Raw genomic sequence first — 24,416 nt, 5'->3', positions numbered from 1 at the left:
CAAAACTCTAGTACGGCCGCACAGTTGTACAAAACTCTAGTACGGCCGCATTTGGAGTATTACGTACAGTTCTGGTCGCCTCATTATAGGAAGGACGTGGAAGCTTTGGAACGGGTGCAGAGGAGATTTACCAGGATGTTGCCTGGTATGGAGGGAAAATCTTATGAGGAAAGGCTGATGGACTTGAGGTTGTTTTCGTTAGAGAGAAGAAGGTTAAGAGGTGACTTAATAGAGGCATACAAAATGATCAGAGGGTTAGATAGGGTGGACAGTGAGAGCCTTCTCCCGCGGATGGAGGTGACTAGCACGAGGGGACATAGACTTAAATTGAGGGGTAATAGATATAGGACAGAGGTCAGAGGTAGGGTTTTTACGCAAAGAGTGGTGAGGCCGTGGAATGCCCTACCTGCAACAGTAGTGCACTCGCCAACATTGAGGGCATTTAAAAGTTTATTGGATAAGCATATGGATGATAATGGCATAGTGTAGGTTAGATGGCCTTTAGTTTTTGACTTCCCATGTCGGTGCAACATCGTGGGCCGAAGGGCCTGTACTGCGCTGTATCGTTCTATGTTCTCTGTTCTATGTTCTCGCTAATGAGATTGAAATGAATACAAATGAGGTTTAATTATATGCTCGCCATTTTTGACGGATCCGTAACTCTCCATCACGAGTGGGCCAGTTAAATTGCAAACTGGTTTCTGCTCACTTTCCTGCTAATTACTCAGCACACCCAGATCCACACCAGGCACAACACCGTGGTTAAATCATGCCTAAAGCCCATTGGACGGCCACCCTCCCCACCACAATGCCTGCCTCACTCCGACCAGACCCCCACCCCCCTAACAGAGAGACCCCCATGAGAAATGACCCCTTAAGAGAGACCCACACCAGAAACCCCCCCCCCCCCCCCATTACAGAGACCCCTGCCTGGAAGCTAGAGAGCAGCCTATACAGAGACAGTGAAAAAAAAAATCACTGCTTTAAAACTTACCTGCTTTCTGCAGAGAAAAGGGGAAGTGAGAGCACTTAACTGGCTTTGATGTGGTCCAAGAGATGTCAACCATAGCTAGATGTTTATAAACATTGTGGTTAATCTCACAGCAGAGTACTTGAAATCCACTCATGCATGAAGGAAAATGAGATTAAACAATCCAGACAGTTGGGTAAGCAAGCTGCCAATCAAAGCCTATTGAAATCAGTTTCACGTTAATATGAATGAAAGCCTAGCAGATCAAAGTTCTGAGGGCGTTTAAACCCAGCTCATGTGATTTTCCCTTTCTAGGAATTTACAGTTGCTATCTCTGCCTGAGCCAGCAGGTGTATCGCACAGGTGAGTTTTAAAGCAGTGATTCTACCACCTCTAAAAGATGGAAATTGTTTACGTGCACGGAAGGCAGTGGAGACATTAGTCAGCATGTAACTGAGTTCAGAAAATGAGCTAATGTGTGTGAATTTGGACAGCTTGAAGAATCACCAAATTCCAGAATATTTGCGGGTTCGTAAATGATTCTTTGAGAGAATAGCTTTGGAAGAGAAGTGGACCTGATGCAGGAGAAAGCAATCAATATCTGCAGAGCAGCAGAGGCAAAAAAATGGCAGATTAAACGGATGATGGAAGATGTTGCGTCGCACACTGTCGAGCAGTTAGATGCAGCTGAACAGAAACAGTGCTGGGGGGGGAAACAAATACACAGCCTGAAGGTAAAAAGAATATAACTGTTACAAAAACATTTCATTGTAGTTGGTGCGGGACAGAGAATTTACCATGTGGTTGTAAAGCTTACGGAAACCAGTGTAGGAACTGTGATAAACGAAATCATTTTGCAAAGATGTGTAAAGCTAAGAAAGTGCACACGATTGCAGATGATGATGCAGACACAGAATCTGAACTTTCCATTAGTGCAGTAACAGCAAATTCGAAAGAAGGTGAATGTTGGTTTAAAAATTGGCACCATGATGGCGAATTGCAAGTTTGACACAGATGCACAAGCAAATGTCATTCCCATAAGCCTGTAACGTAAGATACATAAAGGAAAAGAGCAAAGTAAAAGAAAAGTGAAGCAGTCCAGTTAATCAGGTGAAGAAATTGCTGGAGAAAGCCAACTTGAAGTGAACTATAAAAAGGTGTCTCAAGCACTTCCATTTATAGTAGTGAAATAGGCGCAGTGCTCATTCTTGGAATCAAAGCTTGTGAAAATCTGAAGCTAATCAAGGGAATAACTATTGTCACCTCGGGCGGAATTCTCTGCAACGGCCGACGCCGTCGTGAAACCCGGAGTGTTCCACGACGGCGTCGGAGGCCGCTCCTCACACCCTATTCACCCCCACCCCCCTGGGGGATGAGGAGCGGCGTTTTGTGCAACTCGGCCGCCAGGCCTTGACGCTGGTGTCAAGGCGGCGCGCCGAGAATGACGCGGCCGGCGGCGCCTAATGACATCAGCCGCGCATGCGCAGGTTGCCGTCTTCCCCTCCACTACTCCGCAAGACGTGGCGGCTTGATCTTGCGGGGCAGCGGAGGGGAAAGAGTGCGTCTCTTGGAGACGCCGGCCCGATGATCGGTGGGCACCGATCGCGGGCCAGTCCCCTCCCGAGCACAGCCGTGGTGCTCGATCCCCTCTCGGCCCCTCACAGGCCCCAAACTCACCTTTTGCGCTATGTTCACACTGGCAGCGACCAGGTGTGGTTGCCGCCGGCGTGAACCAGTCGGGAACATCAAGCCGCTCGGCCCATCCGGGCCGGAGAATCGCGGGTCGCCGTGAAAAAGATGTGTTCAAGGGAATTGGCTGTCAAAAGGAGGAACATCAAGATTGATGTGCTGATCTAGGGAGTCACATGAGAAGCACTCGTCCACAGTCTGAGCAGGTGCTGATAAGAGCTAGAGAAAGGGACTTAAAGTTGAAGAAGAAAAAATGCAAAGTAGGTCTTCATGAAATCAAGTACTTGGGACATGTGCTAACTAGTGGGGGACTGAAGCCAGAGCAGAGTAAAATTGAAGCAGTCGTGAACATGCCACCCCAGACTGTTAGAAAGACTGGGAGAGGTACAAGGATGGGGGATTTAGGAGGTGGCAAAGGGTGGGCATCAGCAAATTGAGGGACCTGTTTATTGGCGGGAGGTTTGCGGGCCTGGGGGAACTGGAAGATAAATTTGGCCTTCCCCAAGGGAACATGTTCAGATACCTGCAGGTAAAGGCGTTTGCTAGGCGACAGGTAGAGGGATTCCCTCTGCTGCTGTCACGGGGGACGATGGACAGAGTGCTTTCGGGGGTGTGAGTCGGAGAGGGGAAGGTGTCTGACATCTAGAAGATAATGCAGGAGGTGGAGGAGTTGTCAGTGGAGGAGCTGAAGGCTAAATGGGAGGAGGAACTTGGGGAGCAGATAGAGGGCGGGACTTGGGTGGATGCCTTGGAGAGAGTCAACTCTTCCTCCTCATGTGCGAGGCTTAGTCTCATCCAATTTAAGGTGCTGCACCGGGCCCACATGTCCGGGACTAGGAGGAGTAGGTTCTTCGGGGGTGAGGACAGGTAGCACCAGATGTTCGGGGAGTCCAGTGAACCACGCCCATATGTTCTGAGCATGCCCAGCACTGGAAGAATTCTGGAAGGGGGTGGCGGGGACGGTATCGAGGGTGGTTGGATCCAGGGTCAAACCAGGATGGGGACTCGCGATTTTTGGAGTTGCGGTAGAGCCGGGAGTGCAGGAGGCGAAAGAGGCCTGTGTCCTGGCCTTTGCGTCCCTAGTAGCCCGACGAAGGATTCTGCTACAGTGGAAGGATGCGAGGCCCCCAAGTGTGGAGACCTGGATCAGTGACATGGCCAGATTTATTAAATTGGAAAGGGTCAAATTTTCCCTGAGAGGATCAATACAAGGGTTCTATAAACGATGGCAGCCTTTTCTGGACTTCCTGGCTATAGGTAACTTGGTCAATAGCAGCAGCAACCCGGGGGGAGGGGGGGGGGGGATCCTTATTGTGGTGTCTATTCTGTAACTTTATATTGTGTTAATTTGCGTTGTTGTTAAAATGCTCTGTTGTTCATGGAGGTGGGGCGAATGTTTATGATTGTTAATATTATTGTTATTTTTGGTATTTTACTATGGTGCGTTATTGTTGTATAAATTCAAAATTTTTTAATAAAAATTATTTTAAAAAAAAAGACTGGGAGAGGTTTATGGCCGTGGTGACCTGCCTGAGGAAATTCATTCCACACATGTCAGAACAGACAGCACCTCTGAGAGAACGTCTATAAAATGATGTGGAATGGCATTAGAAGCAATGACCAGTCTAAAGAGACCACTGACCCAGACATCCGTGTTAAAGTATTACGATGTCAGTCAGACAGTCACGGTATCAGTGGATGCTTCAAAAGCCTGGGAGCTGTCCTCTTACCAAATGGAGCACCAGTGGCGCACGCTTCAAAGGAGAATTGTAAAGAAAATACAGAGATGAAGAAAAGACAAAACAGACAGATGGGTAAAAGATTAAATAATAGTCTTTGGGAGAGCGTCCCTGGCCTCCCTGTGGCGTGTTTCTCGGGAAGTGGCCTGCTGTTGCCGGGCAGCAGGATCTTCTGTTCCCATCGCTGTCAGTGGGATTTCCCATTGAATCCACCCCACACCACCGGGAAACCCACGAGGGTACACCTTCGTCAGGACAGGAAAATCCCGCCAGCGTGAACAGCCGGGAGATCTCTCCCTATGTGTACTCAAGTAGGCTACACCCATAGCCTAGTTATCTCTAACATAAATTAGTCTGAACATAGAACATAGAACATTACAGCGCAGTACTGGCCCTTCGGCCCTCGATGTAGCGCCGTCCTGTGAAACCCCTCTAAAGCCCATCTACACTATTCCCTTATCGTCCATATGCCTATCCAATGACCATTTGAATGCGTTTAGTGTTGGCAAGTCCACTATTGTTGCAGGCAGGGCATTCCACACCCTTACTACTCTCTGAGTTAAGAACCTACCTCTGACATCTTTCCTATATCTATCTGCCCTCAATTTAAAGCTTTGTCCCCTCGAGTTAGACATCAACATCCGAGGAAAAAGGCTCTTAATGTCCACCCTATCAAATCCTCTGATCATCTTGTATGCCTCAATTAAGTCACCTCTTAACCTTCTTCTCTCTAACAAAAACAGCCTCAAGTCCCTCAGCCTTCCCTCATAAGATCTTCCTTCCATACCAGGCAACATTCTGGTAAATCTCCTCTGCACCCTTTTGGTAAATCTCCTCTGCACCCTTGTTGAAGGTTTTGTTTCTGAAAAATGGGAAATGTCATAACATTGTGATAGTGGACTCCAGTATGGGGTCACCTGACCTAGGTGTCAAAGTTCAAATAGCACATCTAAATGTAAACTGTAACCAACCTGCAATTTGTATTTACATTCTGTTTTTAACAAAGTTAGTTTACAGTAATGGCATTGGTCACCATGCAGCATAAAAATAAGACAGGTGGGTAAATGAGTAATCAGGTTGGGGGTAGTCAGATCTGGGATGTGGTCAGGTCGGGTTGGGAGGAGAGTTGAGGGGGGGGGGCAAGGTGACTGGATAAAAGCAATTTACTGCGGATGCTGGAATCTGATACCAAAGAGAAAATGCTGGAAAATCTCAGCAGGTCTGGTAGCATCCGTAGGGAGAGAAAAGAGCTAATGTTTTGATTCCAGATGACCCTTTGTCAAAGCTAAAAGGCAGAGAAAGTAGGAAATATTTATACTGTGGAGTGAGAATGAAAGATGTGATTTTAAAAACTCACCATTATTCTTAGAATTCCCCCAATAACAAAAAGGGCCGACATTCTAAATGGTGAACAGGGATTCTTACTCCCTGACTCCGATGCAGGCTTCGGTGGGTGCTATTCAGGTCAAACTATATTTTCAAGTTATCCCCCGGTATAACTCATACCTTCACCGAAGATTTTATCTACTTACCACTTAGTAGCATCGATGTCCTGGGTCCTGCATTGCTAAGTAAGTAAAGTAGACTTTAGGAATACCCACTTTTTCAGGTTAAGTTAAGTTATTTTATTATTATATTTTTTCTTTTAAAAGCTGCAAACGCTTTCTTTACAGAAAGGTAAAAAGATCTTGCTTCTGGATCCTTCTGGTTGGTTGAAGGGACCTTCAGGCCCACCTTGACAATCAATCTTCTTTAAAGTCTGGTCTTCTTGAGATGTGTTCGCTGGTTAGCTCCGTTGCTGTGTCTTGTCGATCCCATGTATTGAGCTATAAGAGCTGGCACTGCTAGCTATCTCTCAGCTGACTGACTCCTGTTTAAATTCTAGTCTTCCTTAGATGTATAGCTGTTTAAGCTCGGCTGCTCGTCTTGTCTTTCCCATGACCGAGCTGTGAGAGCTGAATATGCTTCTCTCCTCTCTCCTCTCTCCGAGTTCTCCTCCCCTTCTCTTCCCCTCTTGGTTCTGCTCCCTGGGTTTATATTCTCTGTCTAACAATTATTAAGTTTTTATTACCATGTTGTCAATTAACTTATTTCCACTTTGATTGTTAAAAAGTATCTTTGATCCAAACATTTTAATACAACTAAGTATTCATTTTGGGCATGGCCTCACCTCTCAGATCTGATTACATTGTCCTTTGTGATGTTCAAAGTTCCTTTGTGATATTCAAAGATGCTTTGGTTTTAATAGGTGTTACTTTTAATTTCTGTCATTTCTACAGTTTAATTTTCCAGTTGTCCCCAGCTCATAACTTTGCCTTTGATTTTGACTTTAAATTATGTTTCTCATATACAGGTTGCCTCCTATTTTCTTTTAATTTACTTGATGTTAGTAAAATTTCACAATAGAATTGACACCAAATTCAACTGAACATCATCCATCCTTTCCAGCTGTTTACTAAGAGAGTTAATTTCAATGAAGGTGTGAAACCTTTGCTTTTAACTGTATGCTAAAATTTCACTTGGTTATGACTTGACAGACCTGCCTGTTTTAAACATTCATCACTTAATTCAATTGAAACTCTGATCCATGCTTTTCCAGATGCTTCCTAAGATAGTTACATTCAATGAAGGTGTGAGCCATTGTTTTAGCTTAATACAAGGATCCTGTGTGTTTGCTAAGCCTGCTTGTGAGAAAGAATCTGCATTTTATAATCCTGCTTTTTGCAGCTGCTATTAACCCTTCATGGGATCTTTCCCTGTATCCTCTGATGTTTCTCTCAGACCAGATATTGCCAGATTTCCATCTTTCAAATGACACATTTTTCTGTATTTTCAAGAACAGATGAGTCATAGCCACGGAAACCCTGGGAAACGGGGTGCTAATAGCTACAGAAAGCAAGGGGAAAGGGTGCGAATGGCAGTCCCCAGAGAGAACAAAAGGTGTGAAAGGCTAAACAGCAGAGAAACTAACATCAGTGACAGATGTAGAGTGGGGGGAGGGGAATGGAGAAGCAAAGGGGAGAAAGGGTAATAGGTGTGGGTCTTTCCAAGACCGGTACAGACTTGATGGGCCGAACGGTCTCCTTCTGCACTGTAAATTCTATGATCCCTGGACACTAAGTGGCATCTTAGCCTGGCCAGTCCACCTAACCTGCACATCTTTGGATGTGGCCAGAGCACCCGGACGAAACCCACGCAGACACGGGGACGATGCACAAACTCCACACAGTCACCCATGGCCGGGATTGACCCCGGATTGCACTCCTCCTGTGCCGCGCTGGTGCCTGCGCAGGCAGTCCTGCTGGAAGCCCAAGGCTGCTGCACGGAGCAGAAGGTTCGTCGCGGTATCCGAGCGGAGGTAAGTGCTCATTCTACCCTTTTAGAATCGGTGTCTCGTGGTTTCCCACCACTAACCAAAAGTTACGTGCCAATTTAAATTCACCGCCTGTGAGTAACTCAATTTCAAATGACTGAGCATGGCTTTCAATATAAATATAACCCATTTTCCAGTTATATCATAGAATTTACAGTGCAGAAGGAGGCCATTCGGCCCATCGAGTCTGCACAGGCTCTTGGAAAGAGCACCCTACCCAAGGTCAACACCTCCACCCTATCCTCATAACCCAGTAACCCCACCCAACACTTTTTGGACACTAAGGGCAATTTTGGATACTAAGGGCAATTTAGCATGGCCAATCCACCTAACCTGCACATCTTTGGACTGTGGGAGGAAACCGGAGCACCCTGAGGAAACCCACGCAGACACGGGGAGGATGTGCAGACTCCGCACAGACAGTGACCCAAGCCGGGAATCGAACCTGGGACCCTGGAGCTGTGAAGCAAGTGTGCTATCCACAATGCTACCGTGCTGCCCCTTAGGTGGGGGTATAATAGTCAGTTCCTTCGTAAATTACTAAACAACCATTCAAAATGTACCCAATAGTGCCCTTGCACCCAATTGCAGCTTAATATTTCGAGCCACCCTGATAAGGCTTCCAAATGAATACAATCAGTGAAAACTCTCAGTTATTATTAATTTATCCTGTTGCCGTAGACAGCTTCTATCGCAACATTTTTAGAAACAAATATAAAAGATCGCAGAAACTCAAATTGTGCTGAAGGTCATTTGTGCTTAAAATTCTGCAATCTGTTGTGCAGGTTAAGCTAATGTTGAATGAAATACATTGAAATTGAGCGGAAACTCCAGGCCGTAATATTTGTTTCAATATTGCAATTAAATAGCTGTCACTACAAGAGTGCTGTTTTTAAGAATGTTCAGATTATGTTTGAGCTGAATAGTAACTCCAGCAGCTTGCACACATTCAACCTGAAGAATCCTTCGTAACAATCACGCATGCAGAACTTGGCTTGAATTCAATACGTTTATTCTTGCATTTTCTTATGTGCTGAATGCAGATATATTCAAGCAGAACTTTACCCATTAATGTCAGAAAATCACCAACAGATTAGGCTTCCTCTGCTGGACGCCTATGTAACTACATAATATTACAGAATCCTAGCATCCCATAGGCACACTCCCCCATCCTATCCCCGTAATCCCTTCTAACCTTTGGACATTGAGGGGAAATTTAGCATGGCCAATACACCTAACCTGTACACCTTTGCACTGTGGGAGGAAACCCAGGCAGACTCGAGGAGAACATGCAAACTCCACACAGACAGTCACCCAAGGCTGGAACTGATCCCGGGTCCCTGGTGCTGTGAGGTAGCAGTGTTAACCACTGTGCCACCGTGCCTTTGTGTCAAAGGCAAACAAATTTCAGAAATTGGACGACGTTAACACACGTCTTATTCAATTGTGTTCTTTTGACTTGCCGCTGAGAAGTGGATGATACGTAAGGCAATGTTTATTGTTCATCCACAGTATCCCTCAAGGCAAGTGTGGCAGCGTGGCCCCTTTATGGGGCGATACTTCACAGGCCATGTGACAGACCCTGAGCCCATGGGGACGGAGTACTTTACGTTCGGTGTTTAGGCATGGATCTGGCTGTTTGGATTTAGTCAGAGTTAGCCTGGGAGTCGTGAGAAGAAGACCTGGGTGATAATTGGACTGTGCGGTGTACATAGTTCTTCTTAGTTGAATAAATCACTTGTGATTAAGCACTGCCTCGTCACTGGCCTCGTGCAACGACAGTGACGATGAGAATAAATCAAGCCAGTCAAAGTAAACTCGGGGAAGGGGGAAGAGTGGCCTCTCAGAACCTGGAAAAGGTAAAAGATCATCAGCAGTCAAATAGCTATGGCACTATTTAGGAAAATTGATCCGTTTGATCTGGAGGTTGAAAGTTGGGGCCAATATGTCAAAAGGCTTTGTTACTTTACACTGCCAATTAAATCACGGAAGAAGACAAACAGAAAGTAATATTACTTACAGTTTGCAGCCCACAAACATATAACCTTGTGTGAAGCTTAACATCTCCAGAGGCTCTGGACTCCAAGTCCTTTGATCAATTGGTGCAAATAGTGAGGGACCATTATGATCTCCGACCCTCCATTATTATGTTGCCATAGAGATCCTGGAGAAACAGTTTCCGCTTTGGTAGCCAGACTTCGACAAATGTCGGAACGTTGTGAATTTGGTACTTCTCTCAGTGAAGTGCTGCGTGATCGGTTCGCCTTTGGGATAACATCTTAAACATCCAGAAGAAGTTGATGGCAGAAACCAAGATATCCTTGGACAAAGCGATTGAGTTGGCTCAAGTGACTTAAAGCGCTGAACAGAATGCTTTCGAATTACAAAGCATGCAGAGCGAGGTGAACTACTTATGACGGGGGAGGTTCCCGAAGCGAGGGAGCAGCAAAGCCAGAAAAGAAGAAAAGTGACCAGCAGTCACAAGGGTCAGAGGCTAGTTAACGTTGTGCGGGAGAGCATTCCCAAGACAGATGCAAGTATAAAGATTTCCACTGTTTCAGATGTAATAAGGTCATCTACGAGCTAAATGCAGAGTCAGACAGTCTACTACAAGTTCCCCCAAAAAACGACAGTGAGTCCAGTGAGAAAGCTTGAGGAAGACCCTGAAGAAAAATCAGAAGTATACAAGCTTAACGTATTAAGATTAAGTAAAACACCCCTCCATTGAGATTGTCCTTGTTGTCAACAGCCATCCACTTGAAATGAAGCCTGACACAGAGGCGGATGCCACAATAGTGGGCAAGTAAAAGTTTATGTAAGTATCTATAGGGAGGGCTGCAGCCTGTGAATTTTAGCAGTACACCAGCCACCTTAACCACCTATACTGGAGAGGCACTGAAGATATTGAGGGCGGCATCTATACCGGTATCGTACCAACAGCAGTCAGCCCAGCTGCCATTGATCGTTGTGCAGGGAACGATGCCAAGACTCATTGGGTCTTGATTGGCTGAAGAAAATCACATTGAATTGGTTTGAAATATTCAGCATCACCGACAGGCTTGTTCAGAAGCTTCTTTGGAAATACCACCGAGTCTTCCAGAGAGGGTTAGTGTGTATCAAACGAGTGAAATCTATGCGGAGCCAGAAGCAACATCAAAATATTTCTGTCCCAGGCTCATGCCTTGTGCTCAACCCCCAGGTCTTCCAGACCCTTCAACGCCACCTCCACTTTTGAGTGTAATTACTCCAGTAAAGTTTACAGATTGTCCCAGTGTTGGAGCCGATCGCACAGTCTGAATTTATGGTGATTATAAGGTGCCGGTGAACAGAGCTGCTAAAGGAGATAAAATCCTATCTCCAGAATATGCCACGTTGTCAGAAGGCCTCAAATGCACCAGATTGGATTACATAGAACATAGAACATACAGTGCAGAAGGAGGCCATTCGGCCCATCGAGCCTGCACCGACCCACTTAAACCCTCCCTTCCACCCTATCCCCCTAACCCAATAACCCCTCTTCAATGTTTTGGACATTAAGGGCAATTTAGCATGGCCAATCCACCTAACCTGCACGTCTTACGACTGTGGGAGGAAACCGGAGCACCCGGAGGAAACCCACGCAGACACGGGGAGAACATGCAGACTCTGTGCAGACAGTGGCCCAGCGGGGAATCGAACCTGGGACCCTGGCACTGTGAAGAGACAGTGCTAACTGCTATGCTACCGTGCTGCCCCTAAATTTAAGCCATGCGTACCAGCAGCTGCAGCTGGAAGGTGAGTCAAGGAAGGTTGTTATCATGAATACCCATGAAATCTTGTTCCAACATCTGAGTCTGCCTTTTCAAAGAACAATGGAGAGCCTTTTGCAGGGAATTTCGAAGGTTGGCGTATATCTGGATGATGTCCTAGTGAAAGGGGCTGATTTAGCTCATTGGGCTAAATCGCTGGCTTTTAAAGCAGGTCAGCAGCACGGTTCGATTCCCATATCAGCCTCCCCGGACAGGCGCCGGAATGTGGCGACTAGGGACTTTTCACAGTAACTTCATTGAAGCGACAATAAGCGATTTTCAATTTCAATTTTCAACACCAGAGGAACACAGAGCAAATTTGGAAGAAGCCCTCAAGTGGTTTAAAGAAGCCGGTATTCAGTTAAGCGAAAGAAGTGCACGTTTCAGGCTGATGAATTCACGCATTTAGGTTGCAGAGTTGATGCGAAGGGATTCCACCCACTTGAAGATAAGGTAAAGGCAATAAAAAGGGGCGCTGGAACCAAGGAACAAGAATCAAAGTCCTTTCTAGAGATGGGCAATTACTACGGCCGTTTTTTAGTCAAACTGTCTACCATTTGGGCGCCCCTGTAACAACTGCTGAAGAAGCACCAATGTTGGAAGTGGGAAGATTCCCAGAAGGAATTTTCTCGACCAGGTCAAACAGGCCTTGCAGTTGTCAACCTTGCTGGTTCATTTCAACCCAGCTAAACCATCAAGGTTACTTGCACTCCATCACCATGTGACATCAGTGCGGTACTCTCACACAAAATGGAAGATGGTGTGGAAAGACTTGTCGCTTTCACATAAAATAAATCTGGAAGATGTTGAGAGGGGATATTCCCAGATCGACAAAGAAAGTCTGATGGTCATTTATGCTGTAAAAAAAAATGCCATCAATATGTTTCTGGCCGGCACTTCACCATAGTCTCGGACCATAAACCATTACTTGGCATTTTTCGTGAAGATAAACCCATCCTGTCATTAGCACAGCCCGAGTGCAAAGATGGGCAGTGTTCTTGGCCACATATTTGTATACCTTTCAACACTGATATCCAGATATCAAATGAAGATGCTTTGAGCAGGCTTCCATTGACACAAACAATTTCTGAGCCCCCCCCACTCCATAGGAGATCATCCTGGCTCTACATTTTCTTGATACTCTACCTATTTCATCCGGCCACATTACGCCATAGACTCTGTGTTGTCAAGTGTTAAAAAGATGGTTCTCACGGGCTGGCATTTTGAGAAGTCAGAACAGATTAGGCCTAATGTGCAACGTAGGGAGCAAATCACTTGTGAAGACAGGGCTCTCCTGTGGGGTTTCAGAGTAATAGTTCAGAATTACACCGCAGTCACCCTGGTCAGTCTACGATGAAGGATTTGGTCAGGGGTTATGTTTGGCGGCCAAGGATCGACAAGGACATCGAAAGTGTGATCAATTGATGAAAGCAGTGTCAACAAACCTTCCGCCTGCAGAAAGATTGCACCCTTGCCGGGACGTCCATGTACGAGGCTCCACATTGACTTTGCAGATTGATGAGATCATCAATTCACTCGGAACACGATTGGAAGTAAACTGTGGTTTTAATAGTCTTACAACTGAGCCTGCCTGCGACCAGAAGAACTGAGGGCAGGCTCACACGGCTGCAGCACTTTATACTTCCGGTAGTGGGAGGAACCATGGGCGGAGCCATGGGCAAGCCAAGGGTGGAGACCTGTACAAGCTCCTCATCTCCCCCTATGGGCAGAGCCACGCAACAGCTCACAGACAGAGCCCACAGGGACACAGTACTATACAATACAATACAGTGTGAATTACATTCACCACACAGGTACTTTTTTGGGTTGATGTTTTTGATGGCGATGGTGGTTGATGCCCACCAAAAATGGCTGGATGTTCAGCCGATGCTTTCGATCACTGCAATGGCCATAGTGGACAAGTTGCACCAATTCTTTGCCATTCACGGCCTACCTGAGGCGATTGCCTTAGACAACACATCCGAAGAATTTCAACACTTTTCTACGTCCAATGGGATCAAACATGTAAGGATAGCCCTCTACCGCCCTGCATCAAACAGGCTGGCCAAAAGAGCTGTCCAAACTTTCAAAGCATCAATAAGAAAACAAGCTAATGAGCCACTACTACTTCATTGAGAGGACTTCTTTCTCTTGTAAAATTAAACCCCACTGGGGACACCTCAGCTGAGTTGTTAATGGGCAGACGTCTCAGGACCCGGTTTGACCTAATTTTTCTAAATTTTTCGGGACGAGTGGAGGCTAAGCAAGCCTCACAGAAAGGCCACCACGATGCAACCAAGAAGGATTGATCATTCTAAACAGAAGATTTAGCGTATGTGTGGAACTTTGGTGAAGGAGCAGAATATTACCTGTGAGAGTCGTTGCCACGACTGGGCCAGTATCCTATATCATTGACCGACAGGGCTGTGAAGTGAGAAAACATTTGATCATTCGAGAAGGAGAGCAACTGTCGGCCCCACAAAGGGGTAAGTAGACCCAATCCCAGCTACCAGTATATCATTTGCCAAATCGGTGGTGTTAGAACCGAGATTTTCTCAAGGGGAATCATCACCAGCCTGTTTGATGCAGGGCGGTAGAGGGCTATCCTTACATGTTGGACCAGGGCCCTCAGAAAGAGTTGCCATTATTTTGGATTCTACCAATTTGCCTGCCCTTGCTGTAGACTCAGATACCTCCAGTCTGGAAGAGCCAGTTGCCAAGTTGAGACATTCGGCAAGAGGTAGGAAGCCACCTGATAGGCTTAGCTTATAAACTTTGTTTTGAGCTCCCTTATTGTAACTCTTTATCTGTATATAATTGAAAATAAAAGCGCTTCTTTTTTGTATTTAAGTGGTCTGTAAAGGAACTTGGGGGGGGGGGGAATATGGGAGCATGGCCCCTTTAAGGGCGATACTTCACAGGCCATGTAACAGGCCCTGAGCCCTCAGTGTACCCGTACAGGCGCCGGAGTGTGGCGACTAGAGGACTTTCACAGTAACTTCATTGCAGTGCGAATGTAAGCCTACTTGTGACACTAATAAAGATTATTATTCTGTGCTGTCTGTCTTCTTGCAGATTTGAGAGATGTTCACTCCCTGATGTCCTGTCTCCAATTGCAATATATCCAGCTAAATCTAAAACAAAGTTTTTTTACCTCACAAGGATCTCCAGTTTCTAAGCAATTCCTGCATATTTCTGCCGGCCTATTTTTTCTTCATGCATTAGCCCACTCTAAGCACAATAGAAACACAGTTAGAGCTTAATCAACCCCACACATACAAACATCTTGGTCGAGCATGAATCTAACTATAGGTTTTACTGTTCCAGATACAGAAACATTGAATCAAACACACTAAAACTTATTTTTAATGTCTACCAGTACAAATATAAATCCTTTAAAACTACTTTAGTTTTCCTAACACCAATCACTTTCCCCTGAGCAGTCAGATCTCTCGCCCCATCAAGAGAGTCATAGAAACTTAGAGCACAAAAGGATGCCAATGTGCCATTTCTGGTTCCTTGAAAGAACAGCTGTGCTCTTTCCCACACCCCCATTTTCTGCCAGTAACCCTCATAAGTTCCTCATTCTTAAGCATCCGTCCAACTCCCTCTTTAAAATAGTTACGGAATCAGATTGGGTAAATCCCCTTTTCAGGCTGTGCGATCCTGATGATTATATGACAATTTTCCAAGGGACCGGCAAGAGTTCAATTTTCTGTGCAATGCAAACAGCACATCGACACACCTTGCTAAATGCATTCAAAAACTTTGAAATTACAGATCTAATTTTCAGATGGAGAATGTTGTGTGAGTGGGCATATTCAAATAAATAAGTCACTTACCTTCTTGCAAAATATGGTGAAATAGCTCCATGCTGGATTCATGGTCAACGGAATCAGGAGCAACATCCACGAGAGATTTTGACATCAATTAGAAGTGCAAAAGTCCATGTTAATACAACCAGTGGCTGACGTGAGGACCTCCACTGCAAGGAGTAATATATCAACAGGCAACAATGGCTGAAGTTGACGATATCATATTGTGAATCTAATCTAAACAGCTGAGAATATTCTAAAGCATAGAGACTAACACAGACTGAACGCAGGTATTTTTGGTACTGCTGGACAATCTGAGCCACTAATACGTAGAAAATTGAGTCTGACGAGGGTGCTCAGAAAACAGAAACACACCAGTCCTTCGAATACTTTAATATGGAGAAGTCGGGAATGGTTGAGAAGGTCAGCCACAGAGTATCCCAGGTGTACTGGGAAAGGATTGGGGAGCATCCTGCAAACTTATCATAGAATTTACAGTGCAGAAGGAGGTCATTCGGCCCATCAAGTCTGCACCGGCCCTTGGAAAGAGCGCCCCACTCAAGCACGCACCTCCTCCATCCCACCCCCCTTAACCCAAATGTAACCTTTTTGGACACTAAGGGCAATTTAGCATAGCCAGTCCGCCTAACCTGCACATCTTTGGGCTGTGAGAGGAAACAGGAGCACCCGGAGGAAACCCACGCACACACGGGAAGAACGTGCAGACTCCACCCAGACAGTGACCCAAGCCGATAATCGAACCTTGGACCCTGGAGCTGTGAAGCAACTGTGCTAACCATTATGCTACCGTGCTGCCCCCAGTAGCATAATGGTTGTACACACACAGTCGTATATGAATAAAATCAATCTTCATAAAGTCAAATCTTGCTTTCATGAAATCAGCAGTACGTTTTAAACGGACTGTACAATTGAAAACATGGTATACTTGGTATACTTAAGCAATGCTGCCATTCATAAATTTACATTTATATCTGGAGAGCTCAAGGGGACAACTGACCCATGCTGCATCAACCTTGTTTCCTGTGTAAGGTGTTGGACTGCGAAACGCTTAAAATCACCACATCCTGTTCTTGTGTCGTCTATGGCCGTTCCACCTCATAAAGTTAAAAGATTATATTTGAACCCCCAATGATGAGTGGGTTAGGATGCGCACGGACTAAAAATTAAGGCTATATTGATCATGAATGCAACTCAGCTCCAGTGCTGCCACCTCTGGATTCAGTACATTGTACTCCCCAAAGGTGGGTTTTGATTATTGCAGCTGGTGGGAGTGATGAAAGTGTTGTACTACTTACTTGTGCAACTATTAACCTCAGGAGAGGTCAATAAGTTGTTTCAAATAAATTTTGACTTATCTTTAATTTGAACGTGTGTCGTATATGTTTGCCTAGATTAAGAAAACTGAGCAGTAAAATGGAGATGGGTTTGGGTCAGAATCCAGTTGTGTATTTAACCATTTCACCATCTGAATAGATTGCTGTTTACTACAGTTGGTATACCATTTCCCTCTTGGCAACATTTGGCAAAGCGCGTGTGTGTGGATAGAATCAGAATGGAAGATGGGCTGGATGTGATTGACAGCAGTGGAGAACATCACAGTTCATGGTGCCAGCAACATTCTGAGGTGGGAGAAGCAGGTGTACAGGGAGAGAGGTGTACAGGGTAGGGATGGACAGGATAAAGATGCTTCGGAGAGAGGTGTACAGGTGAGAGGTATACAGGGAGAGAGGTGTACAGGGTAGGGATGGACAGGATAAAGATGCTTGGAAGAGAGGTGTACAGGTGAGAGGTGTACAGGGAGAGAGGTGTACAGGGTAGGGATGGACAGGATAAAGATGCTTGGGAGAGAGGTGTACAGGTGAGAGGTATACAGGGAGAGAGGTGTACAGGGTAGGGATGGACAGGATAAAGATGCTTGGGAGAGAGGTGCACAGGTGAGAGGTATACAGGGAGAGAGGTGTACAGGGTAGGGATGGACAGGATAAAGATGCTTGGGAGAGAGGTGTACAGGTGAGAGGTGTACAGGGTATGGATGGACAGGATAAAGATGCTTGAGAGAGGGGTGCACAGGAAGAGAGGTGTACAGGGTATGGATGCACAGGATAAAGATGCTTGGGAGAGAGGTGTACAGTCGCGAGGTATACAGGGAGAGAGGTGTACAGGGTAGGGATGGACAGGATAAAAATGCTTTGGAGAGGGGTGCACAGGAAGAGAGGTGTACAGGGTATGGATGCACAGGATAAAGATGCTTGGGAGAGAGGTGTACAGTCGCGAGGTATACAGGGAGAGAGGTGCACAGGGTAGGGATGGACAGGATAAAGATGCTTGGGAGAGGGGTGCACAGGAAGAGAGGTGTACAGGGTATGGAAGCACAGGATAAAGATGCCTGGGAGAGAGGTGAACAGGTGAGAGGTGTACAGGGTATGGATTGACAGGATAAAGATGCTTGGGAGAGAGGTGTACAGGAGAGAGGTGTACTGGGGTCGTGAAGAGTCGGCGTGGGGGGGGGGGGGGGGGGGGGGGGGGGGGGGGGAAGCTCCAGTCGGACTCTCATCTGCATCCCATGAACGGAATGCAAATCCTTTTCTCACCAGCCATCAGTGGGTTTCCTGATCCGCCATGGCAGGCACCAGTTGAAGATCCCTCAGGAAATTTATACCAGCACAAAACCGATTTTTAGATTCCTGCATAATTCTCTCCATTGAACCCACCAGCAGGGGAATGGGAGAGTTCCATCCAATGTCCACTTATTCTCGATCCTCCCCCTAATGGGAACAATTTTTCCCTTTCGACCCCGTACAGACCCTTGCGATTTTGTATCTCTATTAAACCTCCTTTCAACATTTGCTTCTCCAAGAAGAATAGCCCCAGTTTCTCCAACCTATGTAACTGATGTTCTTTGTGAAGAGTCATGTGAACCTATTCTGCCACCTCTCCAATGTCCTCACTTCCTATTTCAAATGTGATCCCCAGAACTGGCCACACTACTCCAGTTGAGGCCAAATCAGCATTATATACATACCCTGACTTCCTTGCTTTTATACTCCATGATGCTATTTATAAAGCTCGGGATCTGGTCGGTTTTATTAACCCGCTCTCAACCTGTCTCATCACCTTTAATGATTTGCGTAAATGTACTGCACCCCCCCCCCCCCCCCCCCCCCCCCCACCCCTGTCCCACTGAGATCCCTCCACTCATGCACTCTCTTACAAATTACAAATTATACCCGATATTATATGTTGCTTCTCTCCTTTCTTCCTCCCTGTTTGGTAATTTAGCACACACCTGTTTGTGGGTCTTGCTATGCAAGTTTGGCTATGTTACAGAAGAACTGCATTTCAAAAATACTACATTCATTTTGACACACTTAGAGATGCCCTGAGGTAGTGAAGGGGGGTATATAAATGCCAGCTCTTTCTTCCTTTCTGTAATTAGTCCACAAGAGGGCAGCACGGTGGCACAGTGGTTAGCAGTGCGGCCTAACGGCACTGAGGATCCGGGTTCGATCCCGGCTCTGGGTCACCGTCCGTGTAGAGTTTGCACATTATCCCCGTGTTTGCGTGGGTTTCACCCCCACAACCCAAAAGATGTGCAGGGTAGGTGGATTTGCTATGCTAAATTGCCCCTTTAATGGAAAAAAATTAATTGGGTACTCTAAAAAAAAATTTTTTAATAATTAGCCCACAAGGATAGTCTGCTCCCCCTTTGAGAGAGAATTGACTGGTGGTAATTAAAGCTGAGGGTTACTACACTTTCAAGCAAGGGGCAAGGTTGAGAAGGCAGGTCCCTCCCTCAGCTGGTACGTGGACAGGAATTGAACCCGTGTTGCTGGCATTGCTCCACATCACAAACTGGCCAACTGTGCTAACCGATAGTTCGATAAGTATATTTATAAGTATAATTGTAAATCAATTATTGGCTTAGTGGCAGCAGGCAGAGGGTAACGGCTGAAGGTAGTTTCTGTGATTGGAAGCCTGCATCTACTGGTGTACCACAGAGATCAGTGCTGGGTCCTTTGGTGTTTGTAATGCACATTAATGATCTAGATGTCAATGTGGGGGCTATGATCTGTAAGTTTGCAGGGGACATAAACATTGGTGGTGTGGTAAATAGTGAGGAGGAGAGCCTGAGATTACTGGCTGATATAGACGGGCTGATCAGATGGCAGAACAGTGGCGAATGGAATTTAACAATGTGAGGTGATGCATTTTGGGAGGACTAACAAGGCAAGGGAATATGCAAAGAACAATAGGATGCTAGGAAGTACAGAGGACCAGCAGGACCTTGGGGTGTATGTCCAAAGATCCCTGAAGGCAGCATAACAGGTGAATAAGGTGGTTAAGAAGACAAATGGAATGCTTGCCTTTATTAGTCAAGGCCCAGAATATAACAGCAGGAAGGTTATGATGGAGCTTATAAAATGCTCGTCAGGCCACAGCTAGAGTACTGTGTGCAGTTCTGTTCGCCACATTATAGCCAAGGCCCAGAATATATGCAAGGATGTAATTGCGCTAGAAAGGGAGCAGAGGAGATTCACCAGGATGTCGCCTGAGCTGGAGCGTTTCAGTTATGAAGAGAGGCTGGAAGGGCTGAGGTTGTTTTCCTTCGAGCAGCGAAGGCTGAGGGGGGGACCTCATCGAGGTGTACACAATTATGAGGGATACAGATAGGGTAGATAGAAAGAAACTTTGCCCTTTAGGAGAGGGATCAATAACCACGGCGGCGCACTGGTGAGCACTGCTGCCTCACAGCGCCAGGGACCCGGGTTCAATTCCGGCCTTGGTGACTGTCTATGTGGAGTTTGCACGTTCTCCCCGTGTCTGCGTGGGTTTTCCCCGGGTGCTCCGGTTTCCTCCCACAGTCCAAAGATGTGCAGGTTAGGTGGATTGACCATGCTAAATTGCCCTGAGTGTCCCAAAAATATTAGGTGGGGTTGCTGGGTTTTGGGGATTGGGTGGAGGCCAGGAACTATTGGCGACGCCCACTCTGAATACTGGACCGGCTTGATTATGTCCAGCTCTTCCAATCTCTTTGGCTCTGCTTCAACTTTCTGATGCAATGCGTATAGCATCGGTCTGTCTCTGAAGAACTTGGGCGTCGAATCCAGATTGACACATATCTTGGCTTTTATACCCTTAATACGGCCCAATTCCTTGTGGAAGACGCCTTCATACCTCCTTAAGGCATCTTGGAAGATGCCATTAGATATCTTGAAGATTTCCAGTCAGTTCATAGAATCATAGAATTCCTAAAGTGTGGTAGGCCATTCGGCCCATCGAGTCTGCACTGACCATCTGAAAGAGCACTCTCCCTAGAGTCAGACCAGCACCCTATCTCCGATAAACCAGTAACTCCACTTAAACTTTTGGACACTAAGGGCAATTTAGCATGGCCAATCCACCAAAGCTGCACATCTTTGGACTGTGGGTGGAAACCGGAGCACCCGGAGGAAACCCATACAGACACGGGGAGAAAGTGCAAACTCCACACAGACAGTCACTCAAGGTCAGAATCTAACTCGAGACCCTGGTGCTGTGAGGCAGGAGTGCTAACTACTGTAGGCATCTTCTGTAACTAGTCTCTTCCCAACAGATTGGGTCTTTGTCCTTCCACAACAACCAAAGGCAGATTGGCCCCCTGCCCTCTGTAGGCCACTGGGATATTGGCTTTTCTGAGGATCTTCAAAATTTCCCCGGTATATGGTGAGAGCTTGGCTGTAGTACTCTTCAGGTTTAAAGACTGCGTTCCTGCACGAAGATATTGGAAACTATTGGAAAGTCTGCTTACCCACTATGGTCACTGAAGCCCCAGTGTCAACTTCCACTTTAATGGGTCTACCATTTACCCTCAAGACTCTTTCAATCGGAGCTGTCTTATTCAATTGGACTGTATTAAACTGATGTATTGCCTACTCTTCTTCAGAGCTCTTCTCCACTATGTTCAGTGCCATGCGAGGCTGAGTCTGGGTGTTTAAATAGTTAATCTAAAGCTAGAACTGATTTATTTCCCTTCTAACTCTTTCTGAGTAACTATCAGGGTAAAAGAACAGAACAACCCAAACTTAGTGATTTAAATAGCTTTTATCGGATGGTTCCCAGCCCAGCGCAATTGTCCAGAGGAAGTTAACACTTCTGGATAATTGCCGGGTGAACCCTAAGGTGGTAATTTCCTAGAGGGAGTCCCCAGCGCATCATTGGGGAACCCCCCAAATGTGTCACTGGGGAACAAGGGGCGGAATTCTCCGACCCCCCGGGGGATCGGAGAATCGCCCGGGGCCAGCGTCAATCCCGCCCCCGCTGTGTCCCGAGTTCTCCGCCCCCCCAAGATTCAGCGGGGTTGGGAATTGCGCCGCGCCGGTCGGCGGGCCCCCCGCGGCGATTCTCCGGCCCGCGATAGGCCGAGGTCCCACCGCTGACAGGCCTTTCCCGCCGGTGTGGTTTAAACCACCACTGGTACCGGCGTGATTGGCGGCGCGGGCGGGCTCCGGGGTCTGGGGGTGGGGGGGAGGGGGGGTCGATCTGACCCCGGCGGTGCCCTCACCGTGGCCAGCGATCGGGGCACTCTTTTTGTTCCGCCCTGCCATGGCCTTCACCATGGCAGGGATGGAAGAGACCCCCTCCCCTGCGCATGCACTGGTATGACGTCAGGAGCCGCTGATGCACCGCCGCATGCGCGAACTTCCGCCAGCCAGCGAAGGCCTTTCGGCCCCAACTGGCGGGGCACCAAAAGCCGTTCGCGCCGGCCGGCGGAGCGGGAGCCACTCCGGCGCGGGCCTAGCCCCTAAAGGTGCGGAGAATTCCGCACCTTTTGGGGAGGCCTGATGCCGGAGTGGTTCACGCCACTCTGTCCCGCCAGGACCCCCCACCCCGCCGGGTAGGGGAGAATCCCGGCCCAGGAACTTATGTACGTTACCTCTTCTTAGTTGCACTCCGAATCAGCCAATCAAAGAGAACCATTATCACTAAAGATGGACACGCTCTAGTGCTGAGGCTGTCCCTTTGGGCTGAAGATTAACTCATAGAACATACAGTGCAGAAGGAGGCCATTCGGCCCATCGAGTCTGCACCGACCCACTTAAATCCTCACTTCCACCTTATCCCCGTAACCCAATAACCCCTCCTAACCTTTTTTGGTCACTAAGGGCAATTTATCATGGCCAATCCACCTAACCTGCACGTCTTTGGACTGTGGGAAGAAATCGGAGCACCCGGAGGTAACCCACACAGACACAGGGAGAATGTGCAGACTCCGCACAGACAGTGACCCAGCAGGGAATCGAACCTGGGACCCTGGCACTGTGAAGCCACAGTGCTAATCACTTGTGCTACCGTGCTGCCCTCGTGTAATTATATATTGTTATAGTAATAGATTATGTGAATGCTTTTTAACGTTATTGCATTTCTGAACGAACTTCTATAACAGGGGTGGGCAAACTTTTCCGTGCAAGGGCCACATTCAGAAATTCACAATTTTAAAGGGCCGCATAGTATATTAAGTAAAATAATTAATATTTTAAATAGCCAAAATAAAAGGTCTTTAAAGAAAAAAAAGCACATTTATTTGAAAAACAAAGTAAATCAGTAAGTAACAGAACAATGTCAATGAGAATGATGCATCTGACTGCAGTCATTTACCAGTTTGTTGAAATCAGGTGTCAAGTTGCTTGTGCTGATCCTTAACACTGACAGAAGCACAGCCTAGCCGAGTCAACGATAAAAACGCGCGTAGTGGGGTGGATGAGTGGGGCTGCCTTATTGGTCGGTTTAGTTGGGTGTGCGACCAATAGGAGTCCAGGTTACAAACAATAATAAGGCTTATTGTTTGTAACCTGGACTCCTATTGGTCGCCCACCCAACTAAACCGACCAATGAGACAGCCCCACTCATCCACCCCACTACGCGCGTTTTTATGCGGCCCGCCAATGAGGTGCCCGGAATCATAACCGGCATTTTTGAAAAGCCGCCGGGGAAAAGCCGCTGAAGTAAATGCGCTTATTGAATATGCGCATTTACTTCAGCGGCTTTTCCCCGGCGGCTTTTCAAAAATGCCGGTTATGATTCCGGGCACCTCATTGGCGGGCCGCATAAAAACCTTTGTCGGGCCGCATGCGGCCCGCGGGCCGTAGTTTGCCCACCCCTGTTCTATAACTTTACATGATCATGCTCTTTGCTATGTAAGCTATTACGCTGAGCAATACCGAACAGAATAAAAGTATCCTAATAAGTAAAACATTATCGTAATTAATAACTTAACAGCAACATCAATGTGATGGAAATGTTCTGTATAATGAACACAGGTGAAAAATATATGGGGCTGGACTCTCCGCTGTCGGGATTCTCCATTGCGCCGGCAGCCCGGGGGTTTTCTGACGGCGTGGGAAATCCCATTGGCCGACTGTCGAGACGGAGAATCCCGGGGGCGCGCCACGCCAGAAATCTGGGGCTGGATTCTCTGTTTGTGGGACTATGTCCACATGCCAGAAATACTGGCATGAAAGGGCCACATATTGATATACGCAGGGGGCTAGCAGAGACCCTTTGAGAAGCTCGCAGCTTTTGCTGCAGATACGCCCCCCCCCCCCCCACCCGCACTTCCGCATCCGAGGCCACGCATGCGCAAGGCGGTGGCCTCCAGCGGTGGCGCCGTGCTCCATGGCGGACTCAGATCATGGAGCTGGACCCTCCAAATAGTGCCCCCGATCGGCCATGCACCTGACCCAGACTGCCTGCCCAAAATTAGGCCGGTGCCGTATAAGCCCCCCCCCCCCCCCCCCCCCCCCTGCCCTCCCACTGAGTCCGCAGCCGCCACGCTAATATCCCGGCCGGCAGGACCACATTAGATCCACGCCGACGGGACTTCGGCCGGCCGGAGGCGGAGAATGGTTGGGTGGGCCTCCAACAATGGCCGTAGGTAGGGGATACGCCATACGCCACCTTTCGGGGCCCAGAGAAACGGGGAACCAGTGCCGGTCCAGATTCCGTGCGCGAAAATGGATTCTCCGCCGGCCGCGATTTCGGCAT

General features: G+C 47.2%; 1 protein-coding gene across 1 annotated transcript in view; it reads left to right on the top strand.

Moving 5' to 3' along the window:
* LOC119969076 (tyrosine-protein phosphatase non-receptor type substrate 1-like) overlaps positions 1-24,416 on the top strand; it is a 164,100-nt gene that overhangs the window by 12,178 nt on the left and 127,506 nt on the right. Inside the window, exon 2 of the mRNA XM_038802278.1 lies at positions 1,286-1,333. The gene's annotated coding sequence lies outside the window, so the exon portion shown is untranslated. The remainder of the gene's footprint in view (positions 1-1,285; positions 1,334-24,416) is intronic.

The sequence above is a fragment of the Scyliorhinus canicula genome, chromosome 7, assembly GCF_902713615.1.
Source record: "Scyliorhinus canicula chromosome 7, sScyCan1.1, whole genome shotgun sequence".
NCBI lineage: Eukaryota > Metazoa > Chordata > Chondrichthyes > Carcharhiniformes > Scyliorhinidae > Scyliorhinus > Scyliorhinus canicula.
This window is presented reverse-complemented; position numbering and strand designations above follow the sequence as displayed.